The sequence below is a fragment of the Littorina saxatilis genome, linkage group LG5 (assembly GCF_037325665.1).
Source record: "Littorina saxatilis isolate snail1 linkage group LG5, US_GU_Lsax_2.0, whole genome shotgun sequence".
In the NCBI taxonomy this organism is placed as follows: domain Eukaryota; kingdom Metazoa; phylum Mollusca; class Gastropoda; order Littorinimorpha; family Littorinidae; genus Littorina; species Littorina saxatilis.
Window position 1 is genome coordinate 37,724,305 of NC_090249.1, and position 27,696 is coordinate 37,752,000.

At 40.6% G+C, this 27,696-nt stretch overlaps 1 protein-coding gene and 1 long non-coding RNA gene across 2 annotated transcripts in view; both read left to right on the forward strand.

Annotated features, from left to right (window-relative positions):
- The window catches only part of LOC138967049 (orexin/Hypocretin receptor type 1-like), a 185,442-nt gene that overhangs the window by 87,031 nt on the left and 70,715 nt on the right, over nucleotides 1–27,696 (forward strand). The gene's annotated exons all lie outside the window — the stretch shown is intronic.
- On the forward strand, nucleotides 9,969–12,703 carry LOC138967050 (uncharacterized). The gene is made up of 3 exons (XR_011455831.1): nucleotides 9,969–10,568; nucleotides 11,114–11,289; nucleotides 12,055–12,703. It is a non-coding gene; the product is annotated as an uncharacterized lncRNA (long non-coding RNA).

A 27,696-nucleotide genomic window follows, 5' to 3' on the forward strand; every position in this document is an offset into this window, starting at 1 on the left:
GTTCTGGACAGGTTTTTTTATTGTGACAGGGGAGGCTACCGCGTACCGCTCCTTTCACAGCAGACTCTGCACCCGAGTTGTTGGCCTTTAAGTCAACACCGGTGGGTTGTGGAACTCTGTTTGTGATGGGGTCTGGTGGTTTCCGATTGTCTGTATGTTCATGGAAACCTTCGGGTTTGCATAACAGTTTTTATAGGGCTAAGAAATTAGCCCTAACATTTTCAATCCTGTTTGATTGCACTTCGCCTCCCGAGGTGATCGTAGTGTTACGGCACTCGGTTACATTATTATTAATGGATTGAGTTATGTTTAGCGGGATCTGGCTCAGTCATCACCCGAGGCAACTTCTGATCATGTGCAAACTTCAAGGCTCTGAAATTGGGCGAGAAGTCTTTCTTTCTGTCCAATTTCGTGTTCGAAACTTTCAATCAAGTTCACTTCCGGCAGGGTGTGGGCTGGTTTTCCTGTACGGAGGTGCACAAACCGAAGGCGGTTTTCACCCAAACCAGAACAAATCTCCATTTCAACCAATCCCAATTGGGGCAAGAAAATCAGACACGTTGGTAGAGGTCAACCAGATATGTCTCCCGACCGGTTAGTATCTTTCTCGTACACCTACTTTTTACAGCATTTGACTCTCTCATTCTCTCATTCTCCAAGGAAATTTCTCATCGTCTGCTATCTTCAACGTTGAAGCTGAAGTCCTTTAACTTCAGACTTCATTGTCAGACCTTTCAATTATTTACAGTTCCGGAATGTGTGGGCATTGACTGATAGAGACACTTTGGATGACATAATTGGCTCTATCATCTAGCAAAGTAATTCATGATCGTCTGCAAACGTCAACGCTCAGACTTCATTTTCAGAGCTTTCAATCTTTTACAGTTCCGGAATGTGTGGGCATTGACTGATAGAGACACTTTGGATGACATAATTGGCTCTATCATCTAGCAAAGTAATTCATGATCGTCTGCAAACGTCAACGCTCAGAATTCATTTTCAGAACCTTCAATCTTTTACAGTTCCGGAATGTGTGGGCATTGACTGATAGAGACACTTTGGGTGATATTTGGCACTATCATCCAGCAAAGTAATTCATGATCGTCTGCAAACTTTAACGCTAAGACTTCATTTTCAGAAATTTTTTATCATTTACAGTTCCGGAATGTGTGGGCATTGACTGATAGAGACACTTTGGGTGACATTTGGCTCTATAATCTAGCAAAGTAATTCATGATTGTCTGCAAACTTTAAACGCTCAGCTTGTGAAAAAATGACACGCTGTCCAAATCTAATGCGCAGAACGTTCGATCATTAACAGTAACGGACAGATCGCCGACATTGTTGCGTTTCACTCTATTATTCTCCAAGGAATACCCAGTCAATCGCACGTGTTATTATCGTTCTCTCACATTTATGGAGTTGCGGCGGGGGGGGGGGGGGGGGGGGAGGCGTAAAATGATGGAGTAGAAGTTTTGAGCATTAACTGTGTGATCAAAAATATGTCGTTTTGGAGATAAACACGGAGAAACACGAAATGCTTGAAATCCTCACATGATTCACGACATTTTGGCAACAGAAATCCAGATGGACAACGTTTAATCACATACAGAATTATGCCTTTCGTTGATAAAAGACATTTTACGCTGCCCCAAATGATAGAATAATGCATCTTATGAATAAAGAAAATTCAAATTCACAAAACTTTCTTTATCATTTAATTTAGCGCCGAAAAAAAATATAAGCAACATTCTCCATTTGCAGATTGAATTGATTGTTATCGTTGCCATAAAATAACAAATGTTCAAAGTATCAAGATTATTTTTTGGAAAATAATGTCGGCAAACCTCGTGCGTGCGTGCATGCGTGCATGTTTATGCCTCCCTTTCTTCCTTCCTCCTCCTCCTCCTCCTCCTCCTCCTCATCCTCCTCATCCTCCTCCTCCTCATCCTCCTCGTCCTCCTCCTCCTCCTCCTCCTCCTCCTCCTCCTCATCCTCCTCCTCCTCTTCCTCCTCCTCCTCATCCTCCTCCTCCTGTGTTTTTCTTTCTTTCTTTTTTTTCCTCAATTTAAATCCAACTCTTAATCTTTATTTTTTCGAAACTTGAATTTGCCGTCCCAAAAGCTGTGTTAATTACTTTAAGGAATCCGTTTTTATTCAGTTTAAGGCCAATAATTAAGCAGGGAGTTTTGCTGTGAGTGCATTCATTTTGAACCGATTTCGGATCACGTTGAATCCGTTGAAGTCAGCAAAAATTGGATCAAAGAAAAGTGAATGGAGGGAAATTAAAAGAGTGCGGGGGGGGGGGGGGGGGGGGTAGTCCAAAACAGAAAAAAAAGATATGCTAAGAGGAAATGAGAGGGACAGAAGAGAGAAGGGGGAAGGAAAAATGAGGAGAACAAAATAATGCTGGAAGAGACGCATGGAGGAAAGAAAGAAAAATGCCAGAGGAAGAGAGAGATTGCCTGATTGATAGTTTATACAAAACTAAGACTGTAGTCTGACGCCTAGTCTTGCCATCTTCATAATCTACCCCTGCTTAAAGTGCAACATAAAATGGTATAAAGAAGCACATTGACAAATCAAACAATTATTGTAGAAAAGAAGTACGACAAAACAAACAAACAAACAAACAACACTATTCGAACAGACATTTTCTTCTTCTTCTTCTTCTTCTTCTTCTTCTTCTTCTTCTTCTTCTTCTTCTTCTTCTTCTTCTTCTTCTTCTTCTTCTTCTGCGTTCGTTGGCTGAAACTCCCACGTACACTCGTGTTTTTGCACGAGTGGAATTTTACGTGTATGACCGTTTTTACCCCGCCATTTAGACAGTCATACGCGAACAGACATCGATTAAGCAAACGTGCATAAGAGAGAGAGAGAGAGAAAAGAGATTGAGAGAGAGAGAGAGAGAGAGAGAGAGAGAGAGAGAAAAGAGATTGAGAGAGAGAGAGAGAGAGAAAAGAGATTGAGAGAGAGAGAGAGAGAGAGAGAGAGAAAAGAGATTGAGAGAGAGAGAGAGAGAGAGAGAGAGAGAGAAAAGAGATTGAGAGAGAGAGAGAGAGAGATAGAAAAGAGATTGAGAGAGAGAGAGAGAGAGAAAAGAGATTGAGAGAGAGAGAGAGAGAGAGAAAAGAGATTGAGAGAGAGAGAGAGAGAGAAAGAGATTCAGAGAGAGAGAGAGAGAGAGAGAGAGAGAAAAGAGATTGAGAGAGAGAGAGAGAGAGAAAAGAGATTGAGAGAGAGAGAGAGAGAGAGAGAGAGAGAAAAGAGATTGAGAGAGAGAGAGAGAGAGACAAAAGAGAGAGAGAGAGAGAGAGAGAGTGAGAGAGAGAGAGAGAGTGAGAGAGAGAGATAGAGAGTGAGAGAGAGAGAGAAGTGAATAGAATTGAATTGAATTGAACTTTGTTTAACAAGGATTAAGATTTAAGGCTACGCCTTTTCTTACAATCTGTCCTTGAGAGAGAGAGAGAGAGAGAGAGAGAGAGAGAGAGAGAGAGAGAGAGAGAGAGAGAGAACGTGAGTTAAAAGAGAGACAGAGACAGAGAGATCAAAAGTCTCCCTTTAGGAACGAGACAGCTACCTGTAGTATGGAAGCACAGGAGACGTGTTTGGGATTCGTGGGAGACAAAGAAATACAAAAACAGAAGAAAGCAGAAAATCAGGATGGAGGAAGATGTTGAGGATGGATCTAATGGCACCAAGAGATAGTTGTCCTCAAGCGTACCTTCTGAGCATCTTTCAACCCCGACCCCACCCCACCTTGTCAAGGCTGTCAGTATCTGAAAGTAGTTACCTTGAAAATACTAACATTAACAGCTATTGTGTTTTCAGCGTAGCAATAGGGTCCGATAGTTAGACGAGACAAGTATAATGCCGACGAGTCGAAGACGAGTCGCATTATACTTTTTCGAGTCTAAATATCGGACCCTATTGCTACGCTGAAAATACAATAGCGATTATAATTATAGCTGTTCTGACCTTAATTTGTTGTTCCAAACTTACAAAATGACAGTTTTTGCGTCGATGCGTTGATCTCAGGTTTTGATAGCAGACGCTGTTTCTTATGCGCATTAGTTTTGCGCAGGCGCCACACTGACTTTGGAAAAAAACTCGATTTGACAACACAGCTGTTAAACAGCTTTTTATTAGTTCATTCGTATACAACAAAAAGAAGTTTGAGTTTTTTAAATTTTGAACAAGACTACTTATGAAGAAGACTAAAACACAACATCAACGGAAAACTAGAAACAACTGAAGAACTAGGATGCAACAAGGGGAGGAGAAGAGAACAGCTAATCCGTACAACGCGAGCAGACGGCAGCGAAGTTTTCAGTTTGGGTGAATGGCATTTATACTTGTCTCGTCATGAAGCGAATTTTTCAACCTCAGTTATAAACGACTACATGAATGTTAGTGCCATGGGTTGTACATCAATACTTCAGAGGGGAAGTGGGGTATTTAGTGTGGAGTTACGAGATAAGAAAAGCCGAATGCGAAAGTTTGTGTCAGTCGGCAACGGCTGAGCTCACACAGGCACACAAAAACGGCTGTTCCGTTTTACTCCCCTGTTTGTACTACATCTTTCGACTTTGGGCATTTTGTGGTGTTTAGGGACAGAAAATAATTGGTTTAGTCCTGTTTCATCGGGAAGTTAGCAGAAAAGGGTATGCTATCGACATTTGTAAAGCTGAAAAACATTCCCGAGAAGAATTTCAAGTTGTCAGTGTATGCTGTTGTCGATTGAAACATCGTGTGGTACAGATGGGTAAACCGGAACCATGCGTCTTTTTTATTGCCAATATGCTTTTGGATATTGGCAAAAATGGCCGACTTCCGTAGCATTATGCTTTGATGATCGGAAGAGACCATCCAATCACAGCACCCGAATTCCCCCACGTGTCCATCAGAATAGCTAGTATATTTCCCTATTATTTCACACCCACACTCTCTTGTCGAGCTTTATCGCCTTTTTTTTAAGTTTCCTTTTTGTTGTTGCTTGATTGCAGTTTCCTTTTCATTAAACTCTATTTGAACATCGGAACAAGTGTCAATGCAGTGAATTCTTTTTCTTGTTATTATTTTTGCTTGTTAATCGGGAAAAACACCGCGAAGAGCTCTTATCATGTTGTGTTTTTTTCCCCTTTTTTTACATTCGGTTGTCGTTTCCTGTTTTTTGATTATGTGGATTTGTTCCGGCTGATGTTCTGCAAGTTATTAAGTGTTTATTTGAGCGGATGTGCGCAAGTTGTATCGTGAGATTTTTTTCTTACATCAAAAATAACAAGATAAAATCCTGGTGAATTTTTTTTTTTAACACGTTATTTAAAAGGATTTTACGGGTGGGGGGGGGGTCGTCCCTGACATATTTCAGATCTTTTGTTGTCATTTGAGGAATGGTTTTCTTTAAGCAGAAAATATACATTTCTGAGAGGATTACCAGCTTATTGACACGCAATCTTCTCTGACTGAAGTCCATTGGCGGAGTTCTTGCTTGTTTTTTGTGCGTTTTATTAATGGGTTTTTTGTGTGTGTGTTTTATGATCGAGAAACTAGGCTTATTTATAAATTTTGTGCGTTTTATTTCGAGTGGTTTGGGTTTTTTTGTGTTTAATGCTGCAGAAACTAGATTTCTGTTGCAAAGAGGGTGGAAGTGTACCGAAAAAAAATCTTCTTTACCTTATAAAACCAACTTGCACCCACATTTCTTGTAACTCTTTCCTTAAATTCTGCTTTGTTTTGTTTATTAAGACTAGTGACCTTTGCGACCAAAAGGATGCTAAGCAAGCAATAACTAGTATATATAATCTCTTTCTCCCATCTCCTTCTCTACCTCCAACCCATCTTCTACTTCTTGTTCGTCTTCGTCTTCGTATTTTACTTGTTTGTATTTATCAACCTGAAATCACTAACATCCACGCATCTTCCATGTGTCTTTGTGTTCTTGGCACTTTTTTTTAACATTCCTACTCCTCATTCTCCTCCGTCTCCTCCTCCTGATTCTCCTCCTCCTCCTCCTTCCTCCTACTACTCCTCCTCTTATTTCGCCTCCTCCTTCTACTCCTTCTTTTCTTCCCCCCTCCTCTTCCTCATCCTCCTCTTTCTCTTCCTCCTCCTCCTTCTGCTCCTCTTCTTCCTTCTATTGCTGCTCCTCCTCCTCCTCCTCCTCCTTCTCCTCCTCCTCCTCCTCTTCTTTCTCCTTCTCCTTCTTCTCCTCCTGCTCGTTCTATTGCTCGTTCTATTGCTCCTCCTCCTTCTCCTCGTCCTCCTTCTTGAACTTCTCCTCCTCCTCCTTCTCTTCCTCCTTCTACTCCTCCTCCTCCTCATTCTACTCCTCCTCTTCTTCCTCCTCTTCCTCTTCCTTCTACTCCTTCTCTTCCTCCTTCTTCTTCTCCTCCTTCACCTCCTCCACCTCCTTCTACTGCTCCTCCACCTCCTTCTACTGCTCCTCCTCCTTCTCCTTCTCCTCCTTGTCATTCTCCTCCACCTTCCACCTTCTCCTCCTCCTCTTTCGTCTTCTTATCTGTATTTACCCACTAGCAATCCATCATCTGCCTGTTGATTTACCCACACGTTTTCTTCACGTCTCTGCGTTCTTTGCATTTCTTTCGTTCACTCCTCCTGTTCGTCTTCTCCCTCATCCTCCTCTTCATCCTCTTCCTCTTTCTTCATTTTCTTTTTATTATTCTCTGTTGTTCCCTCCCTTAAATCCCTAACCTGCTTGTTAATCTCCCCACGCATTTATCTTGGCATCTCTGTGTTTATTGCATTTCTCGTCAATCACTTAATTGGGCGATTTTAATTTCCCGTTTCGAAATACCTCATCGCCGATTAAAAATAAATCCACGCTTCATCAAGGACACTGAGGCGATGTAGATTAATACAGGGACCCCAAACAAAATGCAACCCACAAAAATGCTAACAACGATGAACTTCATATATGGAGTACATTAATTACAGCTCCTCCTCCTCCTTCTACTCCTCCTCCTTCTACTCCTCCTCTTCTTCCTCCTCCTCATAGTCTTTCGGATGAGACGAAAAACCGAGATCTCTTCGTGTACACTACATTGGGGTGTGCACGTTAAAGATCCCACGATTGACAAAAGGGTCTTTCCTGGCAAAATTGTATAGGCATAGATAAAAATGTCCACCAAAATACCCGTGTGACTTGGAATAATAGGCCGTGAAAAGTAGGATATGCGCCGAAATGGCTGCGATCTGCTGGCCGATGTGAATGCGTGATGTATTGTGTAAAAAAAATCCATCTCACACGGCATAAATAAATCCCTGCGCCTTGAATATGTGCGCGATATAAATTGCATAAAATAAAAAAATAAAAATAAATCCCTGCGCTTAGAACTGTACCCACGGAATACGCGCGATATAAGCCTCATATTGATTGATTGATTGATTGAAAGTGTGACTTTAAAATCATATCAGTGAAGGGGGTCATTTTTCCAGTCATTTGAGTATCGCGAATCTCATAATTCTGCATTACTTTCAGTTTGTTCACGACCATTCTACAAGGTTTTCTGTTTGTAGGTAAAATGGCCCAACTTTTACCGTCTCTCCAAAATGTGTTGAAGATCACACACACACACACACACACACACACACACACACACACACACACACACACACACACACACACACACACACACACACACACACACACACACACACACACACACACACACACATGATCGCGTACACAAAGGACAAGGTATCTCCAATGATGTTGACGTGCAGAAACCACAAAGACCACATTCCCGACAAGATCCCATAAAATAAGTTTAAATGAGGGAGCTATATACACGTCTCCACACGCACAGATTTATGACCTACTAGGAACAATGGGATTTAATGGCACCGTATGCAAAATAACTAACCACGTGAATTACGTCATTGGCTCGCCCGTTTTTCATTGGCAAGTACATCATGATAAAAACTTCCTATTGGCTTTCTGAAAAGCGGACATGAGAGCTTTATGGCTTTCGTGGCATCTGAAAATAAATCTGTTTTATGACCTGGGAGGATTACCGTAGATATAACGACCATAAAACTAGCGTGTTAAAGAACAAATAATACCTTGAAGAATGGGACATAAAATGGTCGCAATGTAACAGAAAACTGTAAGCTTTTTTTAGTAATGGATATGTGTAATGAGACCAGGAAAGGGGGAGAAACGGATATAAAGAGCAGAGCAGCTTGAATATAGATCCATTGAGAGAGAGAGAGAGAGAGATGCACACACAGCTACAGGGAGAGAACGAGAGAGAAAGAGAGAGGGGGGGGGGAGAGAGGGGGATAAATAAATGGGGGAGAAAATTGAATTGATTTGAATTGAATTAAACTTTATTTAAAAAGGATTAAGATTTAAGGCTACGCCTTTTCTTACAATCTGTCCTTGGGGCGCATAGACACACAGAGAAATGAGAGAGAGGGAGAGAGATGCACACACAGCCAGCTACAGGGAGAGAATAAGAGCGAGAGAGGGGGGGGAGAGAGATAGGGGGAGAGAGAGAGAGAGATAGAGAGAGATATGGGAGATAGAGAGAGAGAGAGAAAGTGAGAGGGAGAGAGAGAGATGCACACACAGCTACACGGAGAGAACAATAGAGAGAGGGGGGGAGAGAAAAAGGGGGGAGAGAGTAAGAGACAGGGACAGAGACAGCCATATATATAGAGAGAGAAGGAGACAGAGGGACAGAGGCGGGGACAGGGAAACAGAAACAGAAACAGAGAGAGAGATGGAGAGAGGAGCGACAGTGAGAAGACACCGACAGAATGAGGACAGAGGCGTGACGAAAAAAAGAAGTAGACTGTAATACCAGAGGAAACAGAAACATAGAGAGAGAGAGAGATAGAGAGAGAGAGAGAGAGAGAGAGATGGAGAGAGGAGCGACAGTGAGAAGACACCGACAGAATGAGGACAGAGGCGTGACGAAAAAAAGAAGTAGACTGTAATACCAGAGGAAACAGAAACCCTCATACGGAGGAATTTGGACAGTCTAAAAAAAACCGGTCAAACAGATAACGGGCAAGACAGAGAAAGACCCAGAATTATGGAAACGGCTCAGAGATAAACAGAGATAAACAAACAGACGGGAAAACAAATAATATCAGAAAAGGAACAAGAAACTGCAGTTCTTTCTTTCTTTCTTTATTTGGTGTTTAACGTCGTTTTCAACCGTTCAAGGTTATATCGCGACGGGGAAAGGGGGGAGATGGGATAGAGCCACTTGTTAATTGTTTCTTGTTCACAAAAGCACTAATCAAAAAATTGCTCCAGGGGCATGCAACGTAGTACAATATGACCTTACTGTGAGAATGCAAGTTTTCAGTACAAAGAATTTAACATTTCTTACATACTGCTTGACTAAAATCTTTACAAACATTGACTATATTCTACACAAGAAACACTTAACAAGGGTAAAAGGAGAAACAGAATCCGTTAGTCGCCTCTTACGACATGCTGGGGAGCATCGGGTAAATTCTTCCCCCTAACTCGCGGGGGGAAACTGCAGGTGAGAAGAACAGGAAAAAGATAACAATGAAAATGAACTCCCCAAAACCACGAACAATAAAAACACGAATATAGTCTTGAGTCGAGCGTTTGAAAATGCCTGAGCCTGAAGGCGGGTGTAACTTACACCTCTTGGTACCAGTCTGCCTTAAAGATGAGGACAACAGTTGGCCAGATGACCAGAATAGCGCGCTGCATTTTCCTGCAGAGACCTAAGGCGCGTCTGCCACAACAGTGCCTGAGCTAAACATTGGCGGGCACTACTCACGGCCCGGCACACGGCACTGTAAACATTCCCCGTCCCTTCACCTCTCGCCACCATCCGTCCTACCCTTGGTCTCATGCCTGAATAAGGACCGGTTTCGACGTATGTCTTCGTCATCTACAAAAGACATAATATTATTACTTCAGATAAGACACAAAGACGAAAGTACAAGTGGAGTTAATAGACCTTTTTCGTATAACCTTTGCCCCCAGCGTTTCGACCAATCAGATTTTAGGGCACGGCAGCCTCTCTCTGATAACCGGAAATAAGGGGCAGTCTGAAATACCTCTTTCACTGTCGGGGCTCGAAGTACTATTGCCAGAGGATTACTTTGAGAAATTCTGCAAGAAAACGGATTATCTTGTTCAAAATCATGAACTAAAAGTCAAGGACATGCATGAAGGTATGGTTTGAAACGGCTATTGGTGGTATATGGACGAAAGACTTGGCGAACTTCCCCTACATAAGCGAAGCAGAGGTGATCGACCACAGATCTACAGATCTCTGGATCAACTTTCTTACTGATACTACTGCGTCGACGTTCGACAAGTTATACGACGCATCCAGCGCAAAGAATGCAAAACCTTGGGGGAAACGATAGACATTCTGTGTGCATAAAATGTCTTTCTGCATGGCACAACAGCTAGTAAGCAACTGTGGTGATCAGACTCAGAGCGAGTGTGCTGACGTCAATGAAGCAGACTCGCAACGAAGTGTATGCTGTTGTGGGGGGACGCTGACCGGACAGGCACTTGGAGCCTACTGCGAGTGTATTGCTGGGTAAGTGTTGTTGGCCTTGTATGTTTTGTGGGATTAACTTGATGGCTGCGTTACTTGGTATCTTACACAATCAGTTTTCATACTCAGTCATATAATGCATGGCACACAAAGTGACAAACACACACAGAGATTCATAATTCTCTACTGAAAATGTCTGCATGCAAAAGCTGTCATTTTTGACAAAGTTATGAGCAGCATGTTAATGTAATTTCAATCAGTATCTCCAGGAGACCATGCCATGTTGGCTAGGCATGTTCAATAGAATACCAGGTACCTGAGTGCGGAGTTTTATTTAATGTGTACGTACACATGTGTTTGTGAATCCTCTTGTCAATGAAGGTTATCACTGCAGTAAGATCAAATTCCATTCTGAGCCGGTATATATTTTATATAGATCTATATAAAATATATCCATATCAACAGCATGCGCTTACAAGCTCTCTGTAGGAATTCCTAGGAAAGATAAAGTTAATTGTTATTAGCAGGCTAAGGAAAATCAAGATGACACAAACAGAATTTGAATGTGTGTTGTTGTTTTTACCCAGAAAGGACAGTCTTGCAACCATGTGGCCGCCACACTTTTTGCTGCTTCACACTACATGGCTGAAGGAATCGACACTGTGCCAGCAGACAAAACTTGTACACACTACAAATGTATGTGGAAGGGGCATGCTGCCATGAAAACTGCACCAGCTGCTCTCGATGACATACAAATTGTTAAGTAAGTGTGTATAATAATTAATATTAAGGAAATTAGGGTTGCATTACCTAGAGGTTTACATCAGAGTGTGATCTATTTTTTTCAGAACATAAGTCTCAAAGTTAAAATATAGAGCTTGTTAACTACAACAGCTACAAGACTGGGGAAAGAGAAACAGTGATATTTATAAAGTGCATTATCAACAAACTATGCATTTTACATTTAGTCAAGAGACCAGGGCGGTGGTGTATGTTTGTGTGTAGAGCAATTTCTGGAAAACTACAACATTATGTTTAGGTTAAAAACAAACCAGCCCTGAAACAGTGAAAGTGGCAAGTATTTTACTCGCCATAGTTAGTAGAAGCATGCAACTGGTGAGTAGAAGTGTTCATCTACTCGCCAAATGCGAGTGAAGATGCTGAATCAACTTGTTGGTTTGGTTCGTAAAATTTGCTCTCTGGCTGGTACGTTTTCAGAATCACTAGCCAGAGGCTAGTGCATAATTTTTTGACTTTCAGGGCTACAAGCTTAGAAAGTTAAACAGATTTGTTTTAAACACAGGGAAGCGTGATTTCCTGTGGGACAGTTTTGCTACTGCGCTATGCTGGGTTGCCATTTACCTTATTCGACGTGGATGCTGGTTTTCAGCTAAGCATTGTCCTTGTGAAATGTACTGCGTTCAGTATCGTTATACATGTTTGACAGACTGGCGCAACTTGTTTTAGCATTTGTACCCAGCATAAGATTTGCTTTAGTGTCAAGTAAAAAAAATAATTTCATTTTCAGGTATGCTTCAAGACAAGACAAGTTTCCCCGGACGACTCTTCAAGGCCTCAATTTTGATCAAGAAGTCCGGATGCAAGGAAGCGCGACTAAGAGATCTTCAACAACCGGTACCAACCGTTTGAAGGCTGTATATAGTTATGATATACTGAACTAGGGTTTTCAAGGTGTGATATTTTTTTCCAATACCAGTTAATTAAGTTGGTAGCAACAGTTAACTGTTCTGTCAAGTGAAAAATGTATGTAGTTTCAATATGGACAGGTAAAATCAGTACTTTGTTTACAGCGAGGGAGGGTACGTAGTGCTGTCACCTCTGTGTGTGAGTTCAGGTTTAATTTTTTAAATGCCTGCAGTTAAGACAGAAGATTGTGGAAGCTGATAAGAACTTGTGTCAGAGGATAGTAAGAAGTGGTTCGGCTTCGTACGGACTATACCATCATCCATGACTTGTGTGTATTATTCGGAGAACGTATCAGAGCCGAGGACATGTGTTGTGAACAGCGATTCTCAGTGATGAAAGTGTAGTGTGTGTAATGCCGGACTGTATTCTTCTTCAACTTCGGAATGGCAAGGAGGTATTTTGTGAGATGTTTTATGATTTGATATCCATGTACTGATGATTTCATTCAATAGCGAAATGTTTGAAATGTTCATTCGTTTTGTGCCATGTTTGTTGTTCAAGAGCGTGTTGTCACCATCCCTTATGAATATGGACGTGTGTGAATGTTGGTGCAGACATGAGCGTTTGAGCGAGTGAATTTAGAAGCCCTGTGCATGAAAGTCATTACCGGACAACCAAATCAGCAAACATAGAAATTCCTTGTCATACACATCGATCTGATCAAGGTAATAATGTTAGCACTTTTTTTCCAATTCATTTCACAGTTATTTGTTATTTTTTGGAGGAAATTATAATGCAATTCACCGATTTTAAAAAACATGATTCCAATTGTCTCCCTTGAACAAATTTGTTTGTACAAAACTTGTTACTTACTTTTTTTTTTCAAGGCTATATCAAGGAAAATTCTTTTTGAACTGATTGTGGGACCGTGCACAAGCTGACAGACTTGAACTCAAAAGTTGCAGAAAATTCTTGGCTGCGACTTTTGAGTTCAAGCCGATCAGTTTGTGCACAGTCCCAAGATTTGTCTATATTTATTTATCACTTAAAATAAAATACAGTTTTTCTTTTAATTAAACTGTAGATATGTCAAAGACTGTTTTGAATAATTTTGGGGGGTAATTTTCTTTAAGAAATAACTCAAGTGAATGCACAAATTGTGTACTAAAGTGTCGGAACAAGGGAGACAATTTGAAGCCATTTTAAAAAACAAAGCAGTATATTGCATAATAATATCCTTCAATTATAACAAGAAATAAGGAATAAACGTCTCTTGACATGTTGTCTACCTAATTATCTTGATCGCATTTATTTAAAGTGGGAATCGTTATGTTCGTAAGCTCACATACAATCATTGATGAAACAAACTCAGACCAGACCAGAGATTTGATTGATAATGGGCCCTTTATTCTATACAGTACCAGAGTAAATTATATAAACCATTACATGACAAAATAAGCTTCTTGCTCTTTGGAGTGATGTGAACCAGTAATGTAGACCTGCCTTTTTTTACGAAGTAGGTACATGCATACCGAAAGATCACCATATGTGTGAAACCATACTGCAGTGTCATTTTTCAGTAGAGAATCAACAGAAAAAGAGCGTATGTTCTCCTTCACCTTCATGTTGTCTTTCTTCAAGCCAGAAACATCTTCAGTCAGACGATTAATCACAGAGGCCTGTTATGTAATTGTCATCTGCAGCTCTGCCAACTTGAGGTAGTCTGTGTTCCAATAACAATACCCTCACATGTAGTCGTGTCCCTCTTTGCAAAGGCATGATCTGGCCCTGGTCCTAAGCTCTCACTAGATGCGGAGGGCAAAGGAATGGCTGCTTCTGTAAATACAAAATCAAATGTATACATAGCAATATAATTAGCATCAATGATCTTGTTATCAGATTACACATGCATCACACTCACAGCATTTAAGCATGAAAATACCTGAGGGAAATAACTCCTGAAATTGAAAAAAACTTAGGGGTGCGGGAGATGCTCCCCGGAAATTATTTTGGAGTGTTCTATGCAAAATCAAAATTGTAGAAATCTAGTGCTATTTTTGTTGTTGCATCAATTCAATGGTACATTTCTGGGAATAAAAAAAATGATTCAGCATGAGCTTTATCGATGTCTTGAAAACTGCATCACTATCTGTATCAAGTAACCTCCTTAATCTTCTCGATTCAAGAGTCGGTTGATTCAGAGATACTGTAGCAACAGATCTCTGGTTGATTGCATGCACGCGGCTTGTCGACATATGTCTAGATCTTGTTTGTTTGTTTTCTAAAATCTTGCAATTGTTTCGTGACCCTTCTTATGCATCCGTTTTGGGCTGCCGATTCATTTTAAATTTCTTATACACTGATGTAGGAAGACAATTTGAAGTCAGCAGATCATAAATTGATAAAAACAAACAAAGCTTACTTGGCTCTGAGTCTCTTCCAGATCCGATGATATTTTCAGCGTTGACACTGGGGGGTGGAAGCAAAACCGCTTGCTTGTCGTCGGTCTTCACTGAGCGGACAAAGTCACGTCTCCGACCAGTACCTTGTCCTTCTGCTAGAGTCACTTGTTCTTGATGTTCTCTCAAATCCAAGATTAAGGGTGGGTACGAAGTCAAAGGAGTTGGCATCGTTGATAGCCGTGCCATTGCCAGACACGAAGTGACGCGAGCAGACTTTTCAATGGCACGACAAACCCCTGTCGTCGGATTGCTTGCACCCATCGCGTCCTTCGCTGTTGCGCCTTCGCAATTGCACCCATCGGAAAGCCATACAATGACAAATTCTGTCCACCGTATTTCTCTTTCTTCATTGATTCCACTGTTGCACTTGCAGACTTTGTAAACACAACAGTTTGTCTCGTCGTCTCCGCACTTTACTTTGCACCAAGCCTCGTTGTCGATTTTTCCTTTTGCCCCTTTGTTCCGGTAGATCTGACAATAAACTTCACAGCGCATGCGCCAAAATTTAAGTGAAAAAGGTCTATCTAAGTCTTTGCTTGAATTTAGTAATGACTGGGTTCAGAATCTCATCTTCACGGCTAACGTATAGGGCCCAAGCCTTTTGATAAATCAAATGTTGATCCATTTGTGTACAATGTCACATTTCTATTGGTTTTCGGGACAAGCAAAACGGATGTTGCATCATCATCCAACTTCCTTTTACGCCGAGACGAGCTACGACGAATGGCGTCGTGTCTTTATCTCCCCGACAATATATAACTTCAGATCAGACACACAGGCGGAAGTACAAGTGGAGATTAACAAAACATGATAGTAATTTGGACATAAGTTCCCAAAGAGTAGGACTCTGAAATACCATAAACATAACTGTAACAATACGATACACCTAATATTAGGACATGCGACAGATCGATGAACAAGTAGGTGGGTGTTATCAGGGGGACAGTGGAACCTCGCTTTTAAGACATCCCCCCCCCCCCCAATTTAAGACTCCCTTCTTTTTGAGACCTTCTTTTCTCAGACGCTTTGAACTTAACCTCTGTAAACATTTACCCCCGTTTTAAGACTCTCCTTTTTAAGACCAGATTTTCTCAGATTTTTTTAGGTCTTAAAAGAGGGTTCCACTGTACTCAGAAAGTGCGACACACGAATGGCATCAGACACAAAAATAGGCCTATATCAAACGCACGAACGGGCAAGTTGAAAGAAAAAATGCAGATACGCAAAAACTCAGAAGTAAATACCAAGCGTAACTCGGGAAGGACAACAGAATAATTACACATTCATTCAACAATACATTTAGATCTTCAGATTTTTTTTTTTTAAATACCGTGGTTCCAGTGAATGGTTCGTTTTCTCTTGCATTAAACATTCCATAAACGAACCTTTCTTTTCTCACAACACTTTGTTTTTGTTTTTCTCATCTATCAATACCTTCATTTGTTTTTCTCAAACACTCTCCTTGGACAAGAGGAGAAAACACTGGTATAGAGGGATAGAAAAAAGAAAGTGATCGAGATAAGTGCGAAGGGAATTGAAGAAAATGACACCAAAAGAAGCTGACGACTTCCGTGCAGGCATTATGAGGAAAATAATGCACCCTTTTAAAGGACACTTGTTATCTCCCATTTGTGTGGACCAAAACGAGAACTAGCACTTTCTCTGCCTTGTTTTTTCGCAATTTCAGGACGTGTTTGTAAAAATAAAATCAAAGTAGGGTTAAACAACAATTGTGTTTATACCTTCCTATCTTGATTTCAAGAAGATCTTAGGGAGTTGCAATAAAGCAGACCACGATTTAGTGCATACATGCGGATTCTTAATACGGGGCAGATTCAGGAAAAAATGGCTTAAATCTCGAACAGCCTGATTGGTTATGGTTCATGAGGGGATAGCGTGTTTGTGTGTGTGTGTGTGTGTGTGCGCGCGTGCGTGCGTGCGTGCGTGCGTGCGTGCATGCGCGTGCGTGCGTGCGTGCATCCGGCTTAGATTTGAGTTTAGATTCGGTTCATAATGCACGTTTGTATTTGTCTTATATTTCTTTTGTGATCTCTTTTGTAAAGATTTATTGGGTGTTGATTTTTTGAATGGGACCAAAATAACACCGTTCCTCGCAGCAATGCTTGTTCCTGTCCTCAAAGTAATGATGTTGACGTTTAATGTTTTTTAACACTCATTTCGTTTTTTGTCATTTTGTGATTGGAAGTAGAAAGATTAACAACACTCTATCGTCGGAATAATTGGGGGAATTTGTCTCATTAGCTTTCCTGTGTGGGGAGTTTTTGCACCTCATTTCCCGTTAGGTGTTAGATTTTTGTGCACCTCATCAAGCTTAAAATGATTGTCTTTCGATGCACCTGTGCCAGCACGGGTGCCTTTTGCCTTTAAAAGTAGCCTTCCTTCTCGTGCAAAGTGCGGCTTCGCATGGCAAGTTTGCAACCGACTTTTCTCTGCAAGAAGTCCCTCACAAATGAGCTAGGCAAAATCGGATAGACGTTGGCGGCCGTGTAAACAGTCCCCCCGAATTTCAACAGATTCTCCTCCCGTATAGAAGACCCAAGTTGAGGACTGTTCGACTTTTTCGCCAATGTTGGAGTTACTGGCCCCGACGCGTTCTCTGATTGAAGGCTTTATTTAAGGCGGTCCTCAATTGATCCCGAAGTCGACTTTGCTAAGTCTTTTTACTGAAAACTCAGTGCTAAAGCTTCGTGCGACCAGCTTTCCGAAGGATGCTTTGCGTAGTCGATTTTGCCCAGTTAAGAACAGGCTTTAGCGGACTGTGTGCGCGTTCACCATTGGGTCGTTTTGTTTTACCTCTGAGACCTGTAGTGGAGAAGACTTAAGCAAATTGGCAAGCCATTTAAGCAGCTTAACGGCAACAGTTGCTCGGCAATTCTACAGAAATATAATGTATGTAGAGTATGCTGAAAGTTGGCTGAAAACCGGTCATGAACTTATGAACAGCACTTAAACGATCCTTTATGCCACCTGTCTAGGTTTTTTTTTACAGGGAAAAGAGCATCCTTCCACAAGGAAACATACCAAACTTCAAAATTCGGGCTGCTTCCTGAGCAGGGTGGGAGTTCTAACCTGAATTGCCGTTGGGAGCTCTGAATGTACATGTACGCAGTATGTATAAGTCGGTTGGTACAATGTACACTCATTCAAATCTTCTGTGCATCAGAGCTAGAGAGGTCGAGAGTGAGTCGGTGCTTCAGCCAAGTGGAACTGAACGCGTGAATTCCATTTTGTTCGGGAGTGAGCCTCCCCGCCATTGCTATCCCAAAATGTTCTTGATCAGACCAGACGTAATTTCCGCTTGCGCTGTGCATCTTGGTTGTAAGCGACAAGTTGCTAGGCGCGGAGTGATAGTCTCGATTAACGACCTACCTTGGATACCACGCTTTCTTGAACACGTCGAAAGCAAAGTACAACTTTGTCCAGACAGCACAGAAAAGGAAGAGGTCCTTATTTGTTCTTGCGGTCTTTCGCGGCTACCACACGTTCCCCAACACTTCTTGAAAGCACAGTAGCGTACAACTCTGTCGAGGCAGTGAATAAAACCGAGATTATATCTGTCTGTCTGCCTGTCTCTGACTCTTTCTCGGTATGTCTGTCTGTCTGTCTGTCTGTCTGTCTGTCTGTCTCTCTCTCTCTCTCTCTCTCTCTCTCTCTCTCTCTCTCTCTCTCTCGCTTGTTTACTGCATCAAAAGCAAGACCTCGAATCATGGATATCACGCTTTCTCTAACAATTTTTCAAAATTACAGACCACAATTTTTGCCCGGACAGTAATAAAAAGTACGAGAATGTTTTCGTAGACTGGGCAAAAAGATGAGGGTAAATAGAGCTCAAGACTACTACATTAAAAGCCAGACTTCTTGAGTACCACACTGTCTGTAACAAACTTCAGAACAAAGTACAAAATTATTGTGTTGAGACTTCGAAGTAAGTTGAGACCGAACTAAATTAGAAAGTGAGAGGGGAATAGTTCCCGACTGTCAGCAACTATGATACGTAGACTCCGACGTTGAAAGGGAAACTTCATTTCAAATACAAAGTGTTGCAAACCAGATTTAGCTAAAAGAAAGTTTGCGAAAAAGAACAAAAAGAAATGAACTTACAAATCAAACTTGTCACTACGATATGATTGTGGCTGGTCATGTAAGTAACAGTTAGTAAAAGGGGACGCAGTCTCACGTCACGCGGCTTGTAAAAGTGCTCGGTTATCTTACAAAAACAGAGCACAATTACTGCTATACTGCGAAATTCAAGTACGAAACAGACGTACAGCTGAGTTTCCATGGTGTTACTGTGTAATTGAAAAGTTTCTAGCCAACAATTAATTTACCTCACAGGACACAGATGTCTGTAATCATCAGTGAACACTATCGAACTACCGATGTAACTCTCTTGCGTTTGTATGCCTAGCCTTTGATTCACTTCTTCAAGATAGTGAAGTATCAAACGTTATAATTGTTTCCATCCGGTAAGATATATATATATCGATAATATGGCAGTCATCTTTGTAAATCATTGGTGATTATTTACAGAGAATATCGTGTTCTTTGTAAAATAATTGTAGCTCTGAACGGCAAAGTGCCGCCAAACGTCTGAGCTTGTGGTCTTCCCAGATGGCCATTATTCACCAATGACTAGTGTTTTATTAGTGACAATAACACAGATCACTGTGGTCTTTTTCATTTTAACTGTTAGCACAGAACGCCGTCTGTAGATAGTTATGAGACCAAGGGTAGCATGGGCAATGGTGAGAGAGGTGAATGGCTGTGAGCAGTACCCGCCAATGTTAAGCTCAGGCACCTTCACGGCTAGAACACTGCACCCGTATTCAAGGAAGCTGCACCGCGCTGTTCTGGACATCTGTCAGACTTTCGTCCTCACCTTCAAGGCAGACTGATACGTAGAGGTGTAATTTACACCGACCCTAGCGGCGAAGCCAAAGTCAAGTGCTCGTCTCAAAACTATAGAGGAAGGTGGGGAAGGGAGAAGCTCCTACGATCAGGATGGAGGGTGTGAGGACAGGGGAGGGGGGAGACGGAGAAGGGGGAGCGATGAAAGAACGATCGCATCCCACTTTGTTATGTACGCTTCGTTAAACAGGAAGATTCATTTCCGTCTGTGTCACACGGCCAGGTTATTACAACTGCTGAAGTTATCTCCAACACCAATGTGGAAGGCGGTTTACTGTATCCTATCATGTCTGGCTTTCATGGGTTTCCATGAGGACACCTGGGGGAGGAATGAAGATGGCTGTGTGTGTGGGTGACATCAATAATCCATTGGACATGTTCTGGGTGGATACCCCCTTTATCATACGGTCTCGGTGCACCTCTCTCTCTCTCTCTCTCTCTCTCTCTCTCTCTCTCTCTCTCTCTCTCTCTCTCTCTCTCTCTCTCTCTCTCTCTCTCTCTCTCTCTCTCTCTCTCTCTCTCTCTCTCTCTCTCGATTTTAAAAAAAACCGCATTAATACTTGATTTTCGTTTACCCTCGATAATAAAGACTTTGTCTTGTCTTGTCTTGTCTTGTCTGGTCGTCTCTTTTCTATCTTTTGTTGAGAATTCCAATCTCACCCAAATGGTTATCGAGTTTGGTAATGAACTGGACAAAACTCGAATTCTGATTCTATCCAGTGAACTTTCGTATAAAACTGGAATTCCGATCTTAGCCAGATGAATTTAGAATCGTTTTTTAATGACAGAAGTTTCCCATTTTATTCTGTTTACGTCGGAATTCAAATGGGATCAGAAATCATTCTATTCAGCTTGGTAGATTAGCCAGACTAGCCAGACTCCAATTTCAGCCATGATATACACACAACTGTTCTATGGACTTGTATATCTACACTCATAATGGCAATGGATATTTGATTGAAGTCCCTGAAATCTCTGGACCCCGATCTATGTTTTGTTCTGCACTGAATATGCAGAGTTCACTCGACCATCTGTTTCAGTTCGCCCATCGTTCTGGCATTCTGTTATCTCGTCCATAATGAATCGATATGTACAACAACACCTACATCTATCTATCAACCTATTCATCTCCGCTCACAACCGTAAATGGATATTTCATTGAAATCTCTGGACCTCCCTGCGCACCCAGGTCAGAGTGAAGAGCGCTGGATAACCAACCTATCACAGATAAGCCAACGCCGCCGTTATGTCGTCTGCTAACTCCAATTTCCGGCCCGCTAGCGCCGCCATGTTTGGCGACGCATTTAAGGCGGAAATGGGAGACAATTCCAAAGAGACTCTTCAGTGAAAAGCTTCCCTGTGCTCTTGCGCCAGAGTAGTCTCGCAAGGTTCGATAGATTTTTGATTGGCTAAACAGTGTTGAGAGGGGTCGAGGGAAAGGGGGATTTGGCGGCGATGACATACACAGATTCGGGGCCTGTTGGGATTGTCCACTTGCTCTTGGACTTTTAGAGGAAGGTTGTCCAGTTAGGATGATGACTCTGCAGAGTGCACTCGTATTGTTTTTGATTTTGTTTGATGTATGTCATAAAAACAATGAATTTTGATAATAAAAACGACAATACACGTTTAGTTAAAGTGTAACTAAACAGACATTTTGAAGTGTCAGCTTTACTGAATTGCTTCATGTTTTGTCCAAGTATAGACCTGTAGAAGCGATACTGGACGATTTTTCCAACGTTTACTGTGTTTTCTGATTTACTACGATTTTTTAAAAGTGTTGAACCCATTTCAGATTTACCTGCTTATCTGTTCTTGATTTGATACTTCCAAAGAACAAGTGGTACTTTGAGTTCCGGTTTTATGTTTTAACCAATCAGAATTTGGTTCCTAAATAAAATCGTCTGCTGCCTGTCCCAGCAGAGTCGGCAACAAGGACTGCAGCTTGCCACATGTGTGATGTTACCAACAGAAATAGCCATAAATTGGGCAAGGTAGCAATGTAAATGAATTGGATCTAACTAATGTGCTTGTACTGCATCTCTGGCCTTTGAATTCACTCCAAATGTACTGGCTCAGCGTGAGAGGCAACATCCTGTCGAAGTCGTAAGCACGAGGCTGACTGGGAGATTATTATTCGAAGAGCAGGCTGAAACGGATTGTAAGTACACTATTTTACATGTTCTCGACATTTCTGTTGATCTTTCCTTAACTTTAATTGTTTCCTTGATTTAAAACCCTAGGGCTTGTATTTTCAGTTGTGATACTAAGCACGTATCTTTACCACAGTAGTTGATCACTTCACACTTGAATTTTGGAATGATGAAGTGGAATTATTTCTGGATCAAATTTATTCCTTGTTCCCCCCCTCTCGATTCCTTTTTTCGCCACATATGTATTGTCGTGTAAGGGGGTAGATGCGTGTACTGGCTGAATTCTTTACTTCGGTCAGATACAGATGATTGGAAAAAAAACTTGTCAAGGATTTCAGAATTTAATAGATCTATCTGTTCGAAGTTTTTACGGGATGGGTCCTGTTACAATACAGACTGAATGTGCGCAAGATTAACTTTTGATTTAACATACACACACAAATGAATCTCTTGATTTTGTTATACGGCGAATGTCCAGTTTCCACCACCACGTCTGTGGTATGTTTTTATACTGTTTGATTGAATAGACTGACGTGCATTCTCTCGCAAATGTGCGCGCGTGTGTGTTTGTCTGTGCCTCAGACTTATTAATCAAAGATGATGTTGCACATTGCAGATCTATGCGACAGGAGCAAGTGGACAGCTACATTTGTCTGAGCGAAGATCCAACGGTAACTAAGCTCTTTTAGCCGAAGACAGCGAGCCTGGGTGCATGCAAGCTTCTATCATGTTCGTGTGAGTGCTGCAGGGCTATTAGACGACTTTTCATTATTCTTGATTTGGAGATCCATGCAGGGTATTAGAAAGTGCAGAATATACACGTTTGAACAAATACGATGTGTGTTTGCTCTGAAAAAAAAACAAGAAGGGCAAAGCCCATACGACTCACATGCTTTACACATTTTTCCTACCAAAATATATGTGACCTTGACCCAAGGTCAAGGTCATCCAAGGTCATGCAACACAAAGCTGTTAATTCAAGACATAGGAAGTACAATGGTGCTTTTTGGCTCTTTCCACCATGAGATATGGTCACTTTTAGTGGTTCACTACCTTATTTTGGTCACATTTCATAAGGGTCAAAGTGACCTTGACCTTGATCATATGTGACCAAATGTGTCTCATGATGAAAGCATAACATGTGCCCCACATAATTTTTAAGTTTGAAACAGTTATCTTCCATAGTTCAGGGTCAAGGTCACTTCAAAATATGTATACAATCCAACTTTGAAGAGCTCCTGTGACCTTGACCTTGAAGCAAGGTAAACCAAACTGGTATCAAAAGATGGGGCTTACTTTGCCCTATATATCATATATAGGTGAGGTATTGAATCTCAAAAACTTCAGAGAAAATGGGAAAAATGTGAAAAATAGCTGTTTTTTAGGCAACATTTATGGCCCCTGCGACCTTGACCTTGAAGCAAGGTCAAGATGCTATGTATGTTTTTTGGGGCCTTGTCATCATACACCATCTTGCCAAATTTGGTACTGATAGACTGAATAGTCTCCAAGAAATATCCAACGTTAAAGTTTTCCGGACGGACGTCCGGACGGACGGACGGACGGACGGACGGACGACTCGGGTGAGTACATAGACTCACTTTTGCTTCGCATGTGAGTCAAAAACCGCAACAAACAAACATTTGTTTAAAGTATCACAAATATTTATTACCTGTATCTGCATGTTTTGATAATGATGAAGGGTAAATTACTTTGACGTGTGCTTTTTTTTTAACCACACTGATAACGAATGATAGAAACACAGACACACTTAATAACATATCCACAAAAATTGTAACAATAAATGTAAGCTGAACAATGCCTGCAACACATTTCAGGCCTCAGAAGGAAGTAATTATGAGATTCAGACAGAGAGAGAAAGCCCAACACGAAACCAGTTGTGACATTTTTTATTTCATTATGTAATATTAAAAACACGACAACAACGTATTTCCTGTACTTAGTTTCGTGCAATTATGGATTGCAAAGTATGTCTAATTGAGTGGCATAAAGAGGCACAGTTGCATGAAAAACCAACTCGGATCTTGACTAGGATCAGGATTTTACATGGACACAACCTAGAATTTAACATCCTGGGGGGAGGGGGGTACTGCGCCTTTCACATCAAGATGTAAAGATCTATTTTAAATAATACTTATTAGAATTAGAAAGGAACAAAATCAAACAAACTACAACAATCGTTCTGAGGGGAGAGAATTACCTCTTCCGAAGAAATTACCTCCCTTGCTTTTCTTGTCGTGACTTATGTAGAGTAAAGTGAATAGAAAGTGAATCAGTCAGTAACAAAAAAACACACAACATTTCTTAAGATCAATGAGGAGTCTTGAAGTATTTGTCAATGTTAATATTGTATGCATAACAAACAATATATTACGGATTGATAATTAAAGAAAATCGTCTCTTCTACAGGGTTGACCCCCCTAAAAAGGACACCCACAACCATGCAAATTACTTCTGCATCTGTTGAACCAATTATTTTATATGTGGTATTCATTAACTTCAGTTTATGTTCTGCCTTTCCAGTAAGTGGCAATTTTGTAAATTGAATGGTCTGACTTTTGTGCAATTTTAATTTTTTTCTCCAAATTCGGGGGTCGACTAAACAGAACGAGTTTTGACATTGAGCGGTAGCCATTTTTACCTAATTTAAACCCTTCAGGCTTTTACCTTTTTGATTATTTTGAATGTCTGAGTATGTAAAAACATCCCCTTCAACCCCCAGGCTATCGTTGACCTGAAGAAAGCATGCAGTTACAGCTAGGTTCAGGGCAATCCTCAGACACGAAAGCGTTGGTGTCATTGGTGATGCAAAAGTTAGATAATTTAACCTACAAATATGCCACTTTGTGAACTGCACATGCATAACATCAAGTTTAAGTATGCTGAATATGAAGTTATCCAGTCCACTGGTGTAGAAGTTATAGCATTTCTGTCAGTTAACAGTATTTAAAATCTCTAAAGTAAAATCTGACATATTCGAAAGTTTTGCATAAACACCCAGACAATTTTTACGATATTCTCCTAAGCTTCTCCACTTCTCAGCCCTGTCTTGGAAATGAATTCGAATAAGGCAGTCAAAATAACTTAGTTTGGAGCACCCATCAATCAGAATAAGCATTAACTTTTGACACAGGAAATATCTTCTACCGAAAGCTCTCCTGGTTTTATTCTACATTTTTCCTGCATAATGGTAACAAATTTAATGATAAATCTAAACAACGAAGTGACTGTGGTAAGATGAACAAAGTTAAAAAACAGAGGATTACTGTAAATGGTTTACGAATCGAAATCTAAACAAGTTTTAATGATAAGTAAAATGATAAAAAAAATCAAATAAAAAAAAAAGCTAACGTCCTCGCATTTGTCCAGAATTATTCCATGTTTAACATGGGAACAGAGGGATAATTGGTCTAAAGAATTTTTAAAAAGGAGGGTTAGGGTAACCCTCTTTGGACTATCTGTATGCAATGCCCGCTATAGGTGAAAGACTTTTGTGGAAGCCATGGAAGAATGCATCGCTGTTGTGCTGGTTCAGCTTGAGGTCCTGTCCTAGCGAATATCCTGCACACACAAAAACACGACTTTTTAAGCCACTTATGTTGCATTCCGTGACATAGCTTTGTTAAAACCGTGTGCCTGATAATAATGACAGATTTTGTTGATATACATTTTTTTTTAAAACACCCCATATAATATTGTTTGACAATCTCTTTCAACATAGTTTACGAATCACCAATGTGTATACAAACGCAAATAAATTACTTTCCAGAGAGAGAGAGAGAGAGAGAGAGAGAGAGAGAGAGAGAGAGAGAGAGAGAGAGAGAGAGAGAGAGAGAGAGAGAGAGAGAGAGAGATTAAAACTAGAAAATGTGTGCTATATAAAACAAGGATAATCACTGTCAAATCTTTGCTTGTACCTGCATGGTGTTTACTGCGCTATATACACAACCTGTTTTATTTCATTTATTTATTTATTTATTTTTTTTTTTTTTTGGGGGGGGGGAGATGTTTTGTGATGAGGGTTTTTTCAAAGCCTTTACTGCTTTAGTCATTGAATCCACCCGACTTCGATTTATTGTTCAGTGATGGGTAATTGTGTGACCAACTATGTAAGCTAGTGATTGTTCTGGCTTCATACAATGACATTGCATTAATTTTATGACAATACCAACAACCATGCAAAACAAATATCCCCCCTCATACTAAGGGGGGATAATCAATAAAAACACAAGGCTTATGATCAGTCAAGTTAATTTTTATTAGACGGATAAAAAGATATATAGGTAAAAGTTTGGCATGATATGGGCACGGATTGGCGGAAGATAAGCATGACAACCTGTTTTATTTCATTTATTTAATTTTTTTTTTTTTTTTTTGGGGGGGGGGGGGGTTTTGTGATGAGGGTTTTTTCAAAGCCTTTAATGCTTTAGTCATTGAATCCACCCGACTTCGATTTATTGTTCAGTGATGGGTAATTGTGTGACCAACTATGTAAGTTAGTGATTGTTCTGGCTTCATACAATGAAATTGCATTAATTTTATAAGTGTATGTGTGTGTGTTTCAGGCAAAAGCTGATATTACAGTCCTAGTTGTATGCAGTACCTCTGCTTCTTCGTTCAGGAATTGGCAAAGTATACAATCTAAACCGATTATTTTGTTCAATAATGTTCAGCTTACCATCCCGAAGAAGGCAGTAACGTGCCGAGATATTGATTATAGATATTAACGTACCTAACCTGGTTACTGGTGTGTTTTCTTTTTATTTCAATAATGTAAATGTGTGACAACTTGCAGGGTACTTGATGTTCAGAGCAATTTTTCTGGCAAAAGACCTTTTATGGATCAACGAAAACTTTTGTCATGGTGCACAAGTCAATCAATTTGGTTGATAAATAATTTGTGCTGCATTTTCCCTGGTTCCAAAACGTAGTATGTATTACCACATGTCCTTACCTGTCATGGGCATCACATGATTCTCTGCAAGCAGTCTTTTGTGGAAATACGTCATTTAACACTTGCACTTATAGTAGGTGGCTGTGGAACGGTAGACATGCAACGACAACGAACAACAAAAGACAAAGTGTGGAGTACACTCATTTTTCTTAACATACGCTAAGTTTCTTTGAGAATGCTCCAAGTGAAAATCAGGGGTTCCTAGGCCTGATATCACAATTAAACAGCTTCTTCTCAGAATCAGGAGGGAAAAAACTGTTATATGGCGAGATGTTGTGACAAGAACAGACAGCAGCAGCAGCAACAACAACATTGCTAAATCGTCGCTTTAACAAAATTTCATGTTTAGCACGGCTACTGATCCGACCAAAGCCACACTTCATGCACGATGGGCACATTGTTATGGCCAGCTTGTTAACGTGCGCATTGTGTATGTTTTACATAGAATTCAATGTGTTTGTCGTTGTGTCTGTCATCTATCCTAGTCGTTTGATTTAGAATACAGCAAACTTATTACAATGACGATTTTCTTCGGTTTTTGATGAAGGATTGGCATCAAGACTTTTCCTATTTTCCAACTCTGCCACCATACACTGGCCGTTCAGGTCTGCATGTCGACCACATGGTGTGTGATCAGATTTTTCAGACATGTTCACAATGCTTACATGACCACCAAATGGAAAATCAGTTGGTATTTGTTATGTTTTTGTGTTAGCACAATCTTCATACAAGTAAACAGAAACAGTTTTGTTGCAAACAGAGCCTTCACAAGAAAAAATGCTTCTAAGTCAAAATACATACCCCCTTTTTCGTATTGCGTAAAATATACCCATAAATTCTGGACATCATATTTTTATTTTTTTTCACAACAATGAAACCAAACTTTGGCATATGTTTTAGCAATATATTCACAATAAAACCTATGAGTTTGAAGGCTGCATCTTGTTTTGTTTATTTTTGAAATTATTTTTGCAAACCCATGCAAATGGCCAGTTTCTGGGGAG